The 16,057-nt window shown below is 59.7% G+C and overlaps 1 pseudogene; it reads right to left on the bottom strand.

The window, feature by feature from the left end:
* Nucleotides 1-1,240: 1,240 nt before the first annotated feature.
* LOC138283014 (zinc finger protein 850-like) overlaps nt 1,241-16,057 on the bottom strand; it is a 114,240-nt pseudogene continuing 99,423 nt past the window's right edge.

Raw genomic sequence — 16,057 nt, 5'->3', positions numbered from 1 at the left:
TCAATCGGCAGATTGTGCTTTTTGTTATTTAGTGTAAGTCCGTTCAGTAGTTTCGGAGATTTTAAAAATATGGATATATAGGGCCACAGATTCAGATTCAGATTTGAATTCGCCGATTCAGAGGCACGGATTCGGGGGGGAAAGCAAGGCCCTGATTGGCTGGCGGTAACCTGGCAGAAAAGTTGCAGCCGCCATTTTGTTTGTCGCATCTGCTCTGGGTGCGGAAGAAAGGGTAAACAACATATAAGGGGTCAGGATACCATAGGACACATATTGGGTCCTTAGGGACCCCTTGTGGGCAATTTTTTTTTTTTTGTCCGATTCCCGGATCCATTGCATCCATGCGCAGCCTGGGTTTGGGTGCATGCAGGAGGGGCACCAAGGCGGTGCACGGTGGTGGATGGATTAACGTATAGTAATTAAAATAACTTTGTATTAAAAAAAACTGAAATTCACTGAAAAAAACAAAGGTTACAGGGACGTTATAGTTAGGCTCTGAATTTACTCATACAAAACCATAGAAATTCAGCAGTTAGAGTTCTTTCAAGTAACTATAACTCACGCCATGCAGTAACTATAACTTGCACCCCGCCATGCACTGCTAATTGCTACAGATATAACAGCAATCATGACAACTTCTATAACGTCATTAAAAATATAATTAAAAAATCAGCAGTCAAATTGCTGAAGAAAAAACAGTGCATGGTGGGGGCGTGGGTTATAGTTACCTTAGACGTGAGTTCGAGTTACTTGAAAGAACTCTAACTGCTGAATTTCTATGGTTTTCTATGAGTAAATTCAGAACCCAAGTATAACGTCCCTGTGACCTTTGTTTTTTCAGTGAATATCTAAGTTTTTTTTAATTCTATTTCCTAACTATAACATCTCTGTAACCTTTGCTTTTTCAGTGAATATATATATATATATATATATATATATATATATATATATATATATATATATATAATTCTGTGTGTGTGTTCATAACTGGTGCATTGTTTGTAGTTAAAGGGTCAGCAAATTATCCATTATATATAGATGTGGGCATGCTTCTCACCTTACGTGTATGTATGTTGTTATGCACATAACCAGTTTGTGCTCCACTAATTCTCTTTTTTAAGCATTGTGCATCACGGAAAAACATGACAAAAAAAAGTTAAAAGTTAAAAACTGTAGGAAATTAAATGGGAGTAGCATAGCTTAGTTTTTTAACATTTTATTTAACATTTCAGGGTATACATACGTTTGCTACACTAAATCAGCCTTCACTGAGGATGAATCCTCCGATGCTGAAACTGACATGTTTTTCGAGTGAAGATTTCCCCACATTTTGTCAATTTTTAAGGTTTCTCCCTTGAATGAATTATTTGATGTCTTGACTGTGTGCTACTCAGACTGAAGCATTTCCCGCATTCTATTTCACCGCTTAAATTTGGCACCATTATGACTTCTCTGATGTCTTAACAGGTTCCATGTTAGAGTGAAGCTTTTTCCACATTCAGTACACTGATAGGGTTTCTCACCAGTATATGGGTTCTTCTATGTGTGAACAGTGTGCTTGGCCGAGTGAAGCATTTCCCACATTCTATGCACTGATGCGGTTTCTCACCAATGTGGATTATTTGGTGACTTAATATACCTGACTTTCGAGTGAAGCTTTTCTCACATTCAGTACACTGATAGGGTTTCTCACCAGTATGGAGTCTCTGATGCTCCACCAGGTAACACTTATCATGGAAGGTTTTTCCACATTCTGGGCAGTGGTAGGGTTTTTCAGCAGTGTGGATTAGTTGGTGCTTTAACATATTTTTCTTAAGAGTGAAATTTTTCCCACATTCTGTACACCGTTAGGGTTTCTCGCCAGTATGGATTCTTTGATGCTTCATCAGGTCACACTTCTTACGGAAGGCTTTTCCACATTCTGCGCAAAGGTAGGGTTTCTCAGCAGTGTGGATTTTTTGGTGGCTTAACATATATTTCTTAAGAGTGAAACTTTTCCCACATTCTGTACACTGATAGGGTTTCTCACCACTATGGATATTCTGGTGTGACAATAGTGAGCTCTTTGCAGTGTAACTTTTCCCGCATTCTGTACACTGATAGGGTTTCTCACCACTATGGATATTCTGGTGTGACAACAATGAGCTCTTCTGTCTGAAACACTTTCCACAATCCATACAATGATAAGGTTTCTCACCAGTATGGATTCTCTGATGTGCCAAAAGGTTTGTTTTCCGAGAGAAGCTTTTCACACATTCTGTACAATGATAAGGTTTCTCACCAGTATGGACTCTCTGGTGTTCCAAAAGGTGTATTTTCGAAGAGAAGCTTTTCACACATTCTGTACAATGATAAGGTTTCTCGCCAGTATGAACTCTCTGATGTACCAAAAGGGTTCTTTTCTGAGAGAAGCTCTTCTCACATTCTGTACAATGAAAGGGTTTCTCGCCACTATGGACTCTCTGGTGAATCAACAAATCGTTTCTCTCTATGAAGTTTTTACCCCAGTCTCTGCAATGATAGCGTTTCTAACAAGTATGGATTCTCTGATGTTCCAACAGCTTCTTTGGCTCAGTGAAGCTTTTCCCACATTCTGTACACTTGCATGACCCATCCTCAGGTTTAAGTATCTCATGCCTGTCCAGCGAAGATCCCTCAGTGCAACTTTCCCCACATTCTGTATCCTGGTAGAGCTTCTCCCCTGAAAGCATTTTCTGATAATTCAACAGAAAGTTCTGCTAGTGAAGCTTTTCTTGTACTGGTATTGTATCCCTTGAGGATATTCTGATGTTTGAAATAATTTTACATTAGAATGAAAAAAGGACACACTTTTTAGAGTGTGGCTGTTTCTTTATGGATCATCTAATGCAAGTACAGATGTGAGCTCTGAGTGAAACTTTTCTCAGACTCTGTACACTATTAAGGTTTCTCACCAGAACAGAACATATGTGATACATATAGAAAAAAATAGCAAAACTACTTCACTTTATATGATACTGGTTATCCCTGGTTCGGATCTTTAAAGTGTCAATAAAGATGAGCACTGTATGATGCTTTATCTCATTCCAGGTCAGTGTTTCTCCCCAGAATAAATTAAAAAATGTGTATACTGGGCCAGCCTTCGAGTGGACGTTTGCTCAGACTCTACACACTGACACAATTTTTTTTCTTGTGATGCAGCACAGGACTTTTCTGGTGCTGAGGTGCTGAACATCTGTTCATTAGGTCCTTTTGAGTCTGTGAATGAGAAACACATTTTTGTAATGTTACAAATGAAAGGAATTAACTGTATTCAGCCATGTGTCTATAAATCGGAGAAGCTAGATGAGAAAGAGTGATTTTGGATTGGAGAGGCACAGAAGTAGGACGGTATTGGTAGCTGCCCTCAAGACTATATGCTCTGAAGCCCCATTTAGAGAATAAATGTACAGTACAGTTTTCTGTTTTTAATTAAGAAACTAGTTAGTTCAGTGTATCTCCACCATTCTTAAGCCCTAATCACAACAGCCCAGTTTCCAGATACGGCCTCAGTCTCTGTTTCTTTCTCTACCCATCTTAGTCTCTTGTGGATTCTTTCTCTATGTTCGTTTTTGTGTCTGATTCTCTCTCTCTGTCTTGGTCTCTTTAATGACAATGATCTCAGTGACTGCTCCTGTTGTTGTCAAACAACTACTATAGAGAATCAAGGACATATCATCTGGTGCTAAGTGACAGCAGGAGACAATAGAGTGGAGTAATCAAAGTATCCCATAGTTTCTTCTTATCTTTCAGTTTGTCTGTTTATTTTTTTTCTGAAGCAGGTGTATCACTGTAATTACTGTAAGGAAACAAGGTGCGAAATCTCAAATCTCATGCTAGTCTAGCTAACGCCTTAATTGCGGGATCTATAACAAGTGTTCCTCAGAGCATTTTGCAGCCTCAAGAGCCCTTCTGAGCTTCCTGCAGCCTTAGTGCTCCTCTGAGCCCCCTGCAGCCTCAGTGCTCCTCTGAGCCCCTGCAGCCTCAGTGCTCCCCTGAGCCCCTGCAGCCTCAGTGCTCCTCTGCGCCCCCTGCAGCCTCAGTGCTCCTCTGCGCCCCCTGCAGCCTCAGTGCTCCTCTGCGCCCCCTGCAGCCTCAGTGCTCCTCTGCGCCCCCTGCAGCCTCAGTGCTCCTCTGCGCCCCCTGCAGCCTCAGTGCTCCTCTGCGCCCCCTGCAGCCTCAGTGCTCCTCTGCGCCCCCTGCAGCCTCAGTGCTCCTCTGCGCCCCCTGCAGCCTCAGTGCTCCTCTGCGCCCCCTGCAGCCTCAGTGCTCCTCTGTGCCCTCTGCAGCCTCAGTGCTCCTCTGAGCTTCTTAAAGCTTCAGTGCTCCTCTGAGACTCATGCAGCCTCAGTGCTCCTCTGAGCCACCCTGCAGCCTCAGTGCTCCTCTGGGACCCCAGGAGCCTCAGTGCTCCTCTGGGACCCCAGGAGCCTCAGTGCTCCTCTGGGACCCCAGGAGCCTCAGTGCTCCTCTGGGACCCCAGGAGCCTCATTGCTCCTCTGAGCCCCCTGCAGCCTCAGTGCTCCTCTGAGCCCCCTGCAGCCTCAGTGCTCCTCTGAGCCCCCTGCAGCCTCAGTGCTCCTCTGAGCCCCCTGCAGCCTCAGTGCTCCTCTGAGCCCCCTGCAGCCTCAGTGCTCCTCTGAGCCCCCTGCAGCCTCAGTGCTCCTCTGAGCCCCCTGCAGCCTCAGTGCTCCTCTGAGCCCCCTGCAGCCTCAGTGCTCCTCTGAGTCTCCTGCAGCCTCAGTGCTCCTTGGTGCCCTCTGCAGCCTCAGTGCTCCTCTGACCCCCTGCACCTCAGTGCTCCTCTGACCCCCTGCAGCCCCAGTGCTCCAGCCCCAGTGCTCCTCTGACCCCCTGCAGCCCCAGTGCTCCTCTGACCCCCTCCAGCCCCAGTGCTCCTCTGACCCCCTGCAGCCCCAGTGCTCCTCTGACCCCCTGCAGCCCCAGTGCTCCTCTGACCCCCTGCAGCCCCAGTGCTCCTCTGACCCCCTGCAGCCCCAGTGCTCCTCTGACCCCCTCCAGCCCCAGTGCTCCTCTGACCCCCTCCAGCCCCAGTGCTCCTCTGACCCCCTCCAGCCCCAGTGCTCCTCTGACCCCCTCCAGCCCCAGTGCTCCTCTGACCCCCTCCAGCCCCAGTGCTCCTCTGACCCCCTCCAGCCCCAGTGCTCCTCTGACCCCCTCCAGCCTCGGTGCTCCTCTGACCCCCTGAAGCCTCGGTGCTCCTCTGACCTCTCTGCATCCTCACTGCTCCTCTGAGCTCACCTCAGCCTTAGTGCTCCTCTGACCCCCTACACCTCAGGGCTCCTCTGATCCCCTGCAGCCTCAGCGCTCCTCTGAACCCCTTGCAGCCTCAGTGCTCCTCTGTGCCCCCCGCAGCCTCAGTGCTCCTCTGTGCCCCCCGCAGCCTCAGTGCTCCTCTGTGCCCCCCGCAGCCTCAGTGCTCCTCTGTGCCCCCCGCAGCCTCAGTGCTCCTCTGTGCCCCCCGCAGCCTCAGTGCTCCTCTGTGCCCCCCGCAGCCTCAGTGCTCCTCTGTGCCCCCCGCAGCCTCAGTGCTCCTCTGTGCCCCCCGCAGCCTCAGTGCTCCTCTGTGCCCCCCGCAGCCTCAGTGCTCCTCTGTGCCCCCCTGAGCACTGAGGCTGCAGAGGGCACAGAGGAGCACTGAGGCTGCAGGGGGCGCAGAGGAGCACTGAGGCTGCAGGGGGCGCAGAGGAGCACTGAGGCTGCAGGGGGCGCAGAGGAGCACTGAGGCTGCAGGGGGCGCAGAGGAGCACTGAGGCTGCAGGGGGCGCAGAGGAGCACTGAGGCTGCAGGGGGCGCAGAGGAGCACTGAGGCTGCAGGGGGCGCAGAGGAGCACTGAGGCTGCAGGGGGCACAGAGGAGCACTGAGGCTGCAGGGAGCTCAGAGGAGCACTGAGGCTGCAGGGGGGGCTCAGAGGAGCGCTGGAGCTGCAGGGGATCAGAGGAGTACTGAGGCTGAGGGGAGCTCAGGGGAGCAGTGAGGATGCAGAGAGGTCAGAGGAGCACTGAGGTGCAGGGGACTCAGAGGAGCACTGAGGCTGCAGGGGACTCAGAGGAGCACTGAGGCTGCAGGGGACTCAGAGGAGCACTGAGGCTGCAGGGGACTCAGAGGAGCACTGAGGCTGCAGGGGACTCAGAGGAGCACTGAGGCTGCAGGGGGCTCAGAGGAGCACTGAGGTGCAGGGGGTCAGAGGAGCACTGAGGCTGCAATGGGCTCAGTGGAGCACGGAGGCTGCAGGGGGGCTCAGTGGAGCACGGAGGCTGCAGGGGGGCTCAGTGGAGCACGGAGGCTGCAGGGGGGCTCAGTGGAGCACGGAGGCTGCAGGGGGCATAGAGGAGCACGGAGGCTGCAGGGGGCATAGAGGAGCACGGAGGCTGCAGGGGGCATAGAGGAGCACTGAGGTGCAGGGGGTCAGAGGAGCACCGAGGCTGCAAGAGTCTCAGAGGAGCACCGAGGCTCCAGGGGGCACAGAGGAGCACCGAGGCTCCAGGGGGCACAGAGGAGCACCGAGGCTCCAGGGGGTCAGAGGAGCACCGAGGCTCCAGGGGGTCAGAGGAGCACCGGGGCTTCAGGGGGTCAGAGGAGCACCGGGGCTTCAGGGGGTCAGAGGAGCACCGGGGCTTCAGGGGGTCAGAGGAGCACCGGGGCTGGAGGGGGTCAGAGGAGCACCGGGGCTGGAGGGGGTCAGAGGAGCACCGAGGCTGCGGGGGGCTCAGAGGAGCACCGAGGCTGCGGGGGGCTCAGAGGAGCACCGAGGCTGCGGGGGGCTCAGAGGAGCACTGAGGCTACGGGGGGCTCAGAGGAGCACTGAGGCTGCGGGGGGCTCAGAGGAGCACTGAGGGTGCGGGGGGCTCAGAGGAGCACTGAGGGTGCGGGGGGCTCAGAGGAGCACTGAGGGTGCGGGGGGCTCAGAGGAGCACTGAGGGTGCGGGGGGCTCAGAGGAGCACTGAGGGTGCGGGGGGCACAGAGGAGCACAGAGGGTGCGGGGGGCACAGAGGAGCACTGAGGGTGCGGGGGGCACAGAGGAGCACTGAGGGTGCGGGGGGCACAGAGGAGCACTGAGGCTGCAGAGAGGTCAGAGGAGCACTGAGGCTGCAGGGGGCTCAGAGGAGCACTGATGCTCCTGGGGTCCCAGAGGAGCACGGAGGTGCAGGTGGTCAGAGGAGCACTGAGGCTGCAAGGGGCACTGAGGTTGCAGGGGGCACAGAGGAGCACTGAGGCTGCGGGGGGCACAGAGGAGCACTGAGGCTGAGGAGCACTAAGGCTGCAGGGAGCTCAGAGGAGCACTGAGGCTGCAGGGAGCTCAGAGGAGCACTGAGGCTGCCCTGAGGCTGCAGGGAGCTCAGAGGAGCACTGAGGCTGCAGAGAGGTCAGAGGAGCACTGAGGCTGCAGGAGTCTCAGAGGAGCACTGAGGTGCAGGGGATCAGAGGAGCACTGAGGTGCAGGGGGTCAGATGAGCACTGAGGCTGCAGGGAGCTCAGTAGAACACTGAGGTGCAGGGGGTCAGAGGAGCACTGAGGTGAAGGGGGTCAGAGGAGCACTGAGGTTGCAGGGGAGAGCTCAGAGGAGCACTGCGGCTGCAGGGGGTCAGAGGAGCACTGCGGCTGCAGGGGGTCAGAGGAGCACTGAGGCTGCAGGGGGTCAGAGGAGCACTGAGGCTGCAGGGGGTCAGAGGAGCACTGAGGTGAAGGGGGTCAGAGGAGCACTGAGGTTGCAGGGGAGAGCTCTGAGGAGCACTGAGGCTGCAGGGGCTCTGAGGAGCACTGAGGCTGCAAGTGACTCTGAGGAGCACTGAGGTGCAGGGGTCTCAGAGGAGCACTGAGGTTGCAGGGGTCTCAGAGGAGCACTGAGGTTGCAGGGGTCTCAGGAGCACTGAGGCTGCAGGGGGTCAGAGGAGCACTGAGGCTGCAGGGGGTCGGAGGAGCACTGAGGCTGCAGGGGCTCGGAGGAGCACTGAGGCTGCAAGGGGCTCAGAGGAGCACGGAGGCTGCAGGGGGCTCAGAGGAGCACGGAGGCTGCAGGGGGCTCAGAGGAGCACGGAGGCTGCAGGGGGCTCAGAGGAGCACGGAGGCTGCAGGGGGCTCAGAGGAGCACGGAGGCTGCAGGGGGCTCAGAGGAGCACGGAGGCTGCAGGGGGCTCAGAGGAGCACGGAGGCTGCAGGGGGCTCAGAGGAGCACGGAGGCTGCAGGGGGCTCAGAGGAGCACTGAGGCTGCAGGGGGCTCAGAGGAGCACCGAGGCTGCAAGAGGCTCAGAGGAGCACCGAGGCTGCAGGGGGCACAGAGGAGCACCGAGGCTGCGGGGAGCTCAGAGGAGCACCGAGGCTGCGGGGAGCTCAGAGGAGCACGGAGGCTGCGGGGAGCTCAGAGGAGCACGGAGGCTGCGGGGAGCTCAGAGGAGCACGGAGGCTGCGGGGGGCTCAGAGGAGCACTGAGGCTGCGGGGGGCTCAGAGGAGCACTGAGGCTGCGGGGGGCACAGAGGAGCACTGAGGCTGCGGGGGGCACAGAGGAGCACTGAGGCTGCGGGGGGCACAGAGGAGCACTGAGGCTGCGGGGGGCACAGAGGAGCACTGAGGCTGCGGGGGGCACAGAGGAGCACTGAGGCTGCGGGGGGCACAGAGGAGCACTGAGGCTGCGGGGGGCACAGAGGAGCACTGAGGCTGCGGGGGGCACAGAGGAGCACTGAGGCTGCGGGGGGCACAGAGGAGCACTGAGGCTGCGGGGGGGCTCAGTGGAGCAGTGAGGTTGAAGGGTGCACAGAGGAACACTGAGGCTGCAGGGTGCTCAGAGGAACACTGAGGCTGCAGGGTGCTCAGAGGAACACTGAGGCTGCAGGGAGCTCAGAGGAACACTGAGGCTGCAGGGAGCTCAGAGGAACACTGAGGCTGCAGGGAGCTCAGAGGAACACTGAGGCTGCAGGGAGCTCAGAGGAACACTGAGGCTGCAGGGAGCTCAGAGGAACACTGAGGCTGCAGGGAGCTCAGAGGAGCACTGAGGCTGCAGGGGGCTCAGAGGAGCACTGAGGCTGCAGGGGGCTCAGAGGAGCACTGAGGCTGCAGGGGGCTCAGAGGAGCACTGAGGCTGCAGGGGGATCAGAGGAGCACTGAGACTGCAGGGGGCTCAGAGGAGCACTGAGACTGCAGGGGGCTCAGAGGAGCACTGAGACTGCAGGGGGCTCAGAGGAGCACTGAGGCTGCAGGGGGCTCAGAGGAGCACTGAGGCTGCAGGGGGCTCAGAGGAGCACTGAGGCTGCAGGGGGCTCAGAGGAGCACTGAGGCTGCAGGGAGCTCAGAGGAGCACTGAGGCTGCAGGGAGCTCAGAGGAGCACTGAGGCTGCAGGGAGCTCAGAGGAGCACTGAGGCTGCAGGGAGCTCAGAGGAGCACTGAGGCTGCAGGGAGCTCAGAGGAGCACTGAGGCTGCAGGGAGCTCAGAGGAGCACTGATGTTGCAAGGGGCTCAGAGGAGGACTGATGTTGCAAGGGGCTCAGAGGAGGACTGAGGGTGCGGGGGGCACAGAGGAGCACTGAGGGTGCGGGGGGCACAGAGGAGCACTGAGGGTGCGGGGGGCACAGAGGAGCACTGAGGCTGCAGAGAGGTCAGAGGAGCACTGAGGCTGCAGGGGGCTCAGAGGAGCACTGATGCTCCTGGGGTCCCAGAGGAGCACTGAGGTGCAGGTGGTCAGAGGAGCACTGAGGCTGCAAGGGGCACTGAGGTTGCAGGGGGCACAGAGGAGCACTGAGGCTGCGGGGGGCACAGAGGAGCACTGAGGCTGAGGAGCACTAAGGCTGCAGGGAGCTCAGAGGAGCACTGAGGCTGCCCTGAGGCTGCAGGGAGCTCAGAGGAGCACTGAGGCTGCAGAGAGGTCAGAGGAGCACTGAGGCTGCAGGAGTCTCAGAGGAGCACTGAGGCTGCAGGAGTCTCAGAGGAGCACTGAGGTGCAGGGGATCAGAGGAGCACTGAGGTGCAGGGGGTCAGATGAGCACTGAGGCTGCAGGGAGCTCAGTAGAACACTGAGGTGAAGGGGGTCAGAGGAGCACTGAGGCTGCAGGGGAGAGCTCAGAGGAGCACTGAGGCTGCAGGGGGGTCAGGGGAGCACTGAGGCTGCAGGGGGCTCAGAGGAGCAATGAGATTGCAGGGGGCTCAGAGGAGCAATGAGATTGCAGGGGGCTCAGAGGAGCAATGAGATTGCAGGGGGCTCAGAGGAGCAATGAGATTGCAGGGGGCTCAGAGGAGCAATGAGATTGCAGGGGGCTCAGAGGAGCAATGAGATTGCAGGGGGCTCAGAGGAGCAATGAGATTGCAGGGGGCTCAGAGGAGCACTGAGGCTGCAGGGAGTTTAGAGGAGCACTGAGGCTGCAGGGGGCTCAGGGGAGCACTGAGGCTGCAGGGTCTCGGGGGAGCACTGAGGCTGCAGGGTCTCGGGGGAGCACTGAGGCTGCAGGGGGTCAGAGGAGCACTGAGGCTGCAGGGGGTCAGAGGAGCACTGAGGCTGCAGGGGGTCAGAGGAGCACTGAGGCTGCAGGGGGTCAGAGGAGCACTGAGATTGCAGGGGGCTCAGAGGAGCACTGAGGCTGCAGCGGGCTCAGAGGAGCACTGAGGCTGCAGGGGGCTCAAAGGTGCACTGAGGCTGCAGGGAGCTCAGAGCACTGAGGTGCAGGGAGCAATGAGGTGCAGGGGGTCAGAGGAGCACTGAGGTTGCAGGGGAGAGTTCAGAGGAGCCCTGAGGCTGCAGGGGGTCAGAGGAGCACTGAGGCTGCAGGTGGTCAGAGGAGCACTGAGGTTGAAGGGAGCTCTGAAGAGCACTGAGGTTGAAGGGAGTTCAGAGGAGCACTGAGGCTGCAGGGGGCTCAGAGGAGCACTGAGGTGCAGGGGGATCGGAGGAGCACTGAGCCTGCAGGGGCTCGGGGAGCACTGAGCCTGCAGGGGCTCGGGCAGCACTGAGGCTGCAGGGACTCGGGGGAGAAATGAGGCTGCAGGAGCTCGGGGGAGAAATGAGGCTGCAGGAGCTCGGGGGAGCACTGAGGCTGCAGGGGGTCAGAGGAGCAATGAGATTGCAGGGGGCTCAGAGGAGCACTGAGGCTGCAGCGGGCTCTGAGGAGCACTGAGGCTGCAGGGGGCTCAGAGGAGCACTAAGGTGCAGGGGGTTAAAGGAGCACTGAGGCTGTAGGGAGCTCAGAGCAGCACTGAGGTTGCGGGGGCACAGAGGAGCACTGAGGTTGCGGGGGGTCAGAGGAGCACTGAGGCTGCAGGAGTCTCAGAGGAGCACTGAGGTTGCGGGGGGTCAGAGGAGCACTGAGGCTGCAGGAGTCTCAGAGGAGCACTGAGGCTGCAGGAGTCTCAGAGGAGCACTGAGGCTGCAGGAGTCTCAGAGGAGCACTGAGGCTGCAGGAGTCTCAGAGGAGCACTGAGGCTGCAGGAGTCTCAGAGGAGCACTGAGGTGCAGGGGGTCAGAGGAGCACTGAGGTGCAGGGGGTCAAAGGTGCACTGAGGCTGCAGGGAGCTCAGAGCACTGAGGTGCAGGGAGCACTGAGGTGCAGGGGGTCAGAGGAGCACTGAGGTTGCAGGTGAGAGCTCAGAGGAGCCCTGAGGCTGCAGGGGGTCAGAGGAGCACTGAGGCTGCAGGGGGTCAGAGGAGCACTGAGGCTGCAGGGGGTCAGAGGAGCACTGAGGCTGCAGGGGGTCAGAGGAGCACTGAGGCTGCAGGGGGGTCAGGGGAGCACTGAGGCTGCAGGGGGCTCAGAGGAGCACTGAGGTTGAAGGGAGCTCTGAAGAGCACTGAGGCTGAAGGGAGTTCAGAGGAGCACTGAGGCTGCAGGGGGCTCGGAGGAGCACTGTGGTGCAGGGGGCTCGGAGGAGCACTGTGGTGCAGGGGGCTCGGAGGAGCACTGTGGTGCAGGGGGCTCGGAGGAGCACTGTGGTGCAGGGGGCTCGGAGGAGCACTGTGGTGCAGGGGGCTCGGAGGAGCACTGTGGTGCAGGGGGCTCGGAGGAGCACTGTGGTGCAGGGGGCTCGGAGGAGCACTGTGGTGCAGGGGGCTCAGAGGAGCACTGTGGTGCAGGGGGCTCAGAGGAGCACTGTGGCTGCAGGGGCTCGGGGGAGCACTGAGGCTGCAGGGGGTCAGAGGAGCACTGAGATTGCAGGGGGCTCAGAGGAGCACTGAGGCTGCAGCGGGCTCAGAGGAGCACTGAGGCTGCAGGGAGCTCAGACCACTGAGGTGCAGGGGCTCAGAGGAGCACTGAGGCTGCAGGGGAGAGCTCAGAGGAGCCCTGAGGCTGCAGGGGGTCAGAGGAGCACTGAGGCTGCAGGGGGTCAGAGGAGCACTGAGGCTGCAGGGGGTCAGAGGAGCACTGAGGCTGCAGGGGGCTCAATGGAGCACTGAGGTTGAAGGGAGCTCTGAAGAGCACTGAGGCTGAAGGGAGTTCAGAGGAGCACTGAGGCTGCAGGGGGCTCAGAGGAGCACTGAGGCTGCAGGGGGCTCAGAGGAGCACTGAGGCTGCAGGGGGCTCAGAGGAGCACTGAGGCTGCAGGGGGCTCAGAGGAGCACTGAGGCTGCAGGGGGCTCAGAGGAGCACTGAGGCGCAGGGGGCTCAGAGGAGCACTGAGGCTGCAGGGGCTCGGGGGAGCACTGAGGCTGCAGGGGCTCGGGGGAGCACTGAGGCTGCAGGGGCTCGGGGGAGCACTGAGGCTGCAGGGGCTCGGGGGAGCACTGAGGCTGCAGGGGCTCGGGGGAGCACTGAGGCTGCAGGGGCTCGGGGGAGCACTGAGGCTGCAGGGGCTCAGAGGAGCAATGAGATTGCAGGGGGCTCAGAGGAGCACTAAGGTTGTGGGGGGCACAGAGGAGCACTGAGGCTGCAGGGAGCTCAGAGGAGCACTGAGGCTGCAGAGAGGTCAGAGGAGCACTGAGGCTGCATGGGGCTCAGAGGAGCACTGATTCTCCTGGGGTACCAGAGGAGCACAGAGGTGCAGGGGCTCAGAGGAGCACTGAGGCTGCAAGGGGCTCAGAGGAGCACTGAAGCTGCAGGGAGCTCAGAGGAGCACTGAGACTGCAGGGAGCTCAGAGGAGCACTGAGACTGCAGGGAGCTCAGAGGAGCACTGAGACTGCAGGGAGCTCAGAGGAGCACTGAGACGGCAGGGAGCTCAGAGGAGCACTGAGACTGCAGGGAGCTCAGAGGAGCACTGAGACTGCAGGGAGCTCAGAGGAGCACTGAGACTGCAGGGAGCTCAGAGGAGCACTGAGACTGCAGGGAGCTCAGAGGAGCACTGAGACTGCAGGGAGCTCAGAGGAGCACTGAGGTTGCAGGGAGCTCAGAGGAGCACTGAGGCTGCAGGGAGCTCAGAGGAGCACTGAGGCTGCAGGGGGATCAGAGGAGCACTGATGCTCCTAGGGTCCCAGAGGTGCACTGAGGCTGCAGGGAGCTCAGTAGAGCACTGAGGTTGAAGGGGAGAGCTCAGAGGAGCACTGAGGTTGCAGGGGAGAGCTCAGAGGAGCACTGAGGCTGCAGGGAGCTCAGAGGAGCACTGAGGATGCAGGGGAGAGCTCAGAGGAGCACTGAGGATGCAGGGGAGAGCTCAGAGGAGCACTGAGGATGCAGGGGAGAGCTCAGAGGAGCACTGAGGCTGCAGGGGAGAGCTCAGAGGAGCACTGAGGCTGCAGGGGTTCAGAGGAGCACTGAGGCTGCAGGAGTCTCAGAGGAGCACTGAGGTGCAGGGGGTCAGAGGAGCACTGAGGCTGCAGGAGTCTCAGAGGAGCACTGAGGTGCAGGGGGTCAGAGGAGCACTGAGGTGCAGGGGGTCAAAGGTGCACTGAGGCTGCAGGGAGCTCAGAGCACTGAGGTGCAGGGGGGTCAGGGGAGCACTGAGGCTGCAGGGGGCTCAGAGGAGCACTGAGGCTGCAGGGGGCTCTGAAGAGCACTGAGGCTGAAGGGAGTTCAGAGGAGCACTGAGGCTGCAGGGGGCTTGGGGGAGCACTGAGGCTGCAGGGGGCTCGGGGGAGCACTGAGGCTGCAGGGGGCTCGGGGGAGCACTGAGGCTGCAGGGGGCTCGGGGGAGCACTGAGGCTGCAGGGGGCTCGGGGGAGCACTGAGGCTGCAGGGGCTCGGGGGAGCACTGAGGCTGCAGCGGGCTCAGAGGAGCACTGAGGCTGCAGCGGGCTCAGAGGAGCACTGAGGCTGCAGCGGGCTCAGAGGGGCACTGAGGCTGCAGCGGGCTCAGAGGAGCACTGAGGCTGCAGCGGGCTCAGAGGAGCACTGAGGCTGCAGCGGGCTCAGAGGAGCACTGAGGCTGCAGCGGGCTCAGAGGAGCACTGAGGCTGCAGCGCGCTCAGAGGAGCACTGAGGCTGCAGCGCGCTCAGAGGAGCACTGAGGCTGCAGCGCGCTCAGAGGAGCACTGAGGCTGCAGCGCGCTCAGAGGAGCACTGAGGCTGCAGCGGGCTCAGAGGAGCACTGAGGCTGCAGCGCGCTCAGAGGAGCACTGAGGCTGCAGCGGGCTCAGAGGAGCACTGAGGCTGCAGCGGGCTCAGAGGAGCACTGAGGCTGCAGCGGGCTCAGAGGAGCACTGAGGCTGCAGCGGGCTCAGAGGAGCACTGAGGCTGCAGCGCGCTCAGAGGAGCACTGAGGCTGCAGCGCGCTCAGAGGAGCACTGAGGCTGCAGCGCGCTCAGAGGAGCACTGAGGCTGCAGCGCGCTCAGAGGAGCACTGAGGCTGCAGCGCGCTCAGAGGAGCACTGAGGCTGCAGCGCGCTCAGAGGAGCACTGAGGCTGCAGCGCGCTCAGAGGAGCACTGAGGCTGCAGCGGGTTAGAGGAGCACTGAGGCTGCTGGGGGCACAGAGGAGCACTGACGCTGCGGGGGGCACAGAGGAGCACTGAGGACGCAGGGGTTCAGAGGAGCACTGAGGTTGCAGGGGTTCAGAGGAGCACTGAGGCTGCAGGGGTTCAGAGGAGCACTGAGGCTGCAGGGGGTCAGAGGAGCACTGAGGTGCAGGGGGTCAGAGGAGCACTGAGGCTGCAGGAGTCTCAGAGGAGCACTGAGGTGCAGGGGGTCAAAGGTGCACTGAGGCTGCAGGGAGCTCAGAGCACTAAGGTGCAGGGAGCACTGAGGTGCAGGGGGGTCAGGGGAGCACTGAGGCTGCAGGGGGCTCAGAGGAGCACTGAGGTTGAAGGGAGTTCAGAGGAGCACTGAGGCTGCAGGGGGCTCAGAGGAGCATTGAGGCTGCAGGGGCTCGGGGGAGCACTGAGGCTGCAGGGGCTCGGGGGAGCACTGAGGCTGCAGGGGCTCGGGGGAGCACTGAGGCTGCAGCGGGCTCAGAGGAGCACTGACGCTGCAGCGGGCTCAGAGGAGCACTGAGGCTGCAGCGGGCTCAGAGGAGCACTGAGGCTGCAGCGGGCTCAGAGGAGCACTGTGGCTGCAGCGGGCTCAGAGGAGCACTGAGGCGGCAGCGGGCTCAGAGGAGCACTGAGGCTGCAGGGGGCTCAGAGGAGCACTAAGGTGCAGGGGGTCAAAGGTGCACTGAGGCTGCAGGGAGCTCAGAGCACTGAGGTGCAGGGAGCACTGAGGTGCAGGGGGTCAGAGGAGCACTAAGGTTGCTGGGGAGAGCTCAGAGGAGCCCTGAGGCTGCAGGGGTCAGGGGAGCCCTGAGGCTGCAGGGGGGTCAGGGGAGCCCTGAGGCTGCAGGGGGGTCAGGGGAGCCCTGAGGCTGCAGGGGGGTCAGGGGAGCCCTGAGGCTGCAGGGGGGTCAGGGGAGCCCTGAGGCTGCAGGGGGGTCAGGGGAGCCCTGAGGCTGCAGGGGGCTCAGGGGAGCACTGAGGCTGCAGCGGGCTCAGAGGAGCACTAAGGTGCAGGGGGTTAGAGGAGCACTGAGGCTGTGGGGAGCTCAGAGGAGCACTGATGTTGCGGGGGGCACAGAGGAGCACTGAGGCTGCAGGGGGCTCAGAGGAGCACTGAGGCTGCAGGGGGCTCAGAGGAGCACTGAGGCTGCAGGGGGCTCAGAGGAGCACTGAGGTGCAGGGGGCTCGGGGAGCA

This window comes from Pleurodeles waltl, chromosome 2_2, assembly GCF_031143425.1.
Source record: "Pleurodeles waltl isolate 20211129_DDA chromosome 2_2, aPleWal1.hap1.20221129, whole genome shotgun sequence".
NCBI lineage: Eukaryota > Metazoa > Chordata > Amphibia > Caudata > Salamandridae > Pleurodeles > Pleurodeles waltl.
This window is presented reverse-complemented; position numbering and strand designations above follow the sequence as displayed.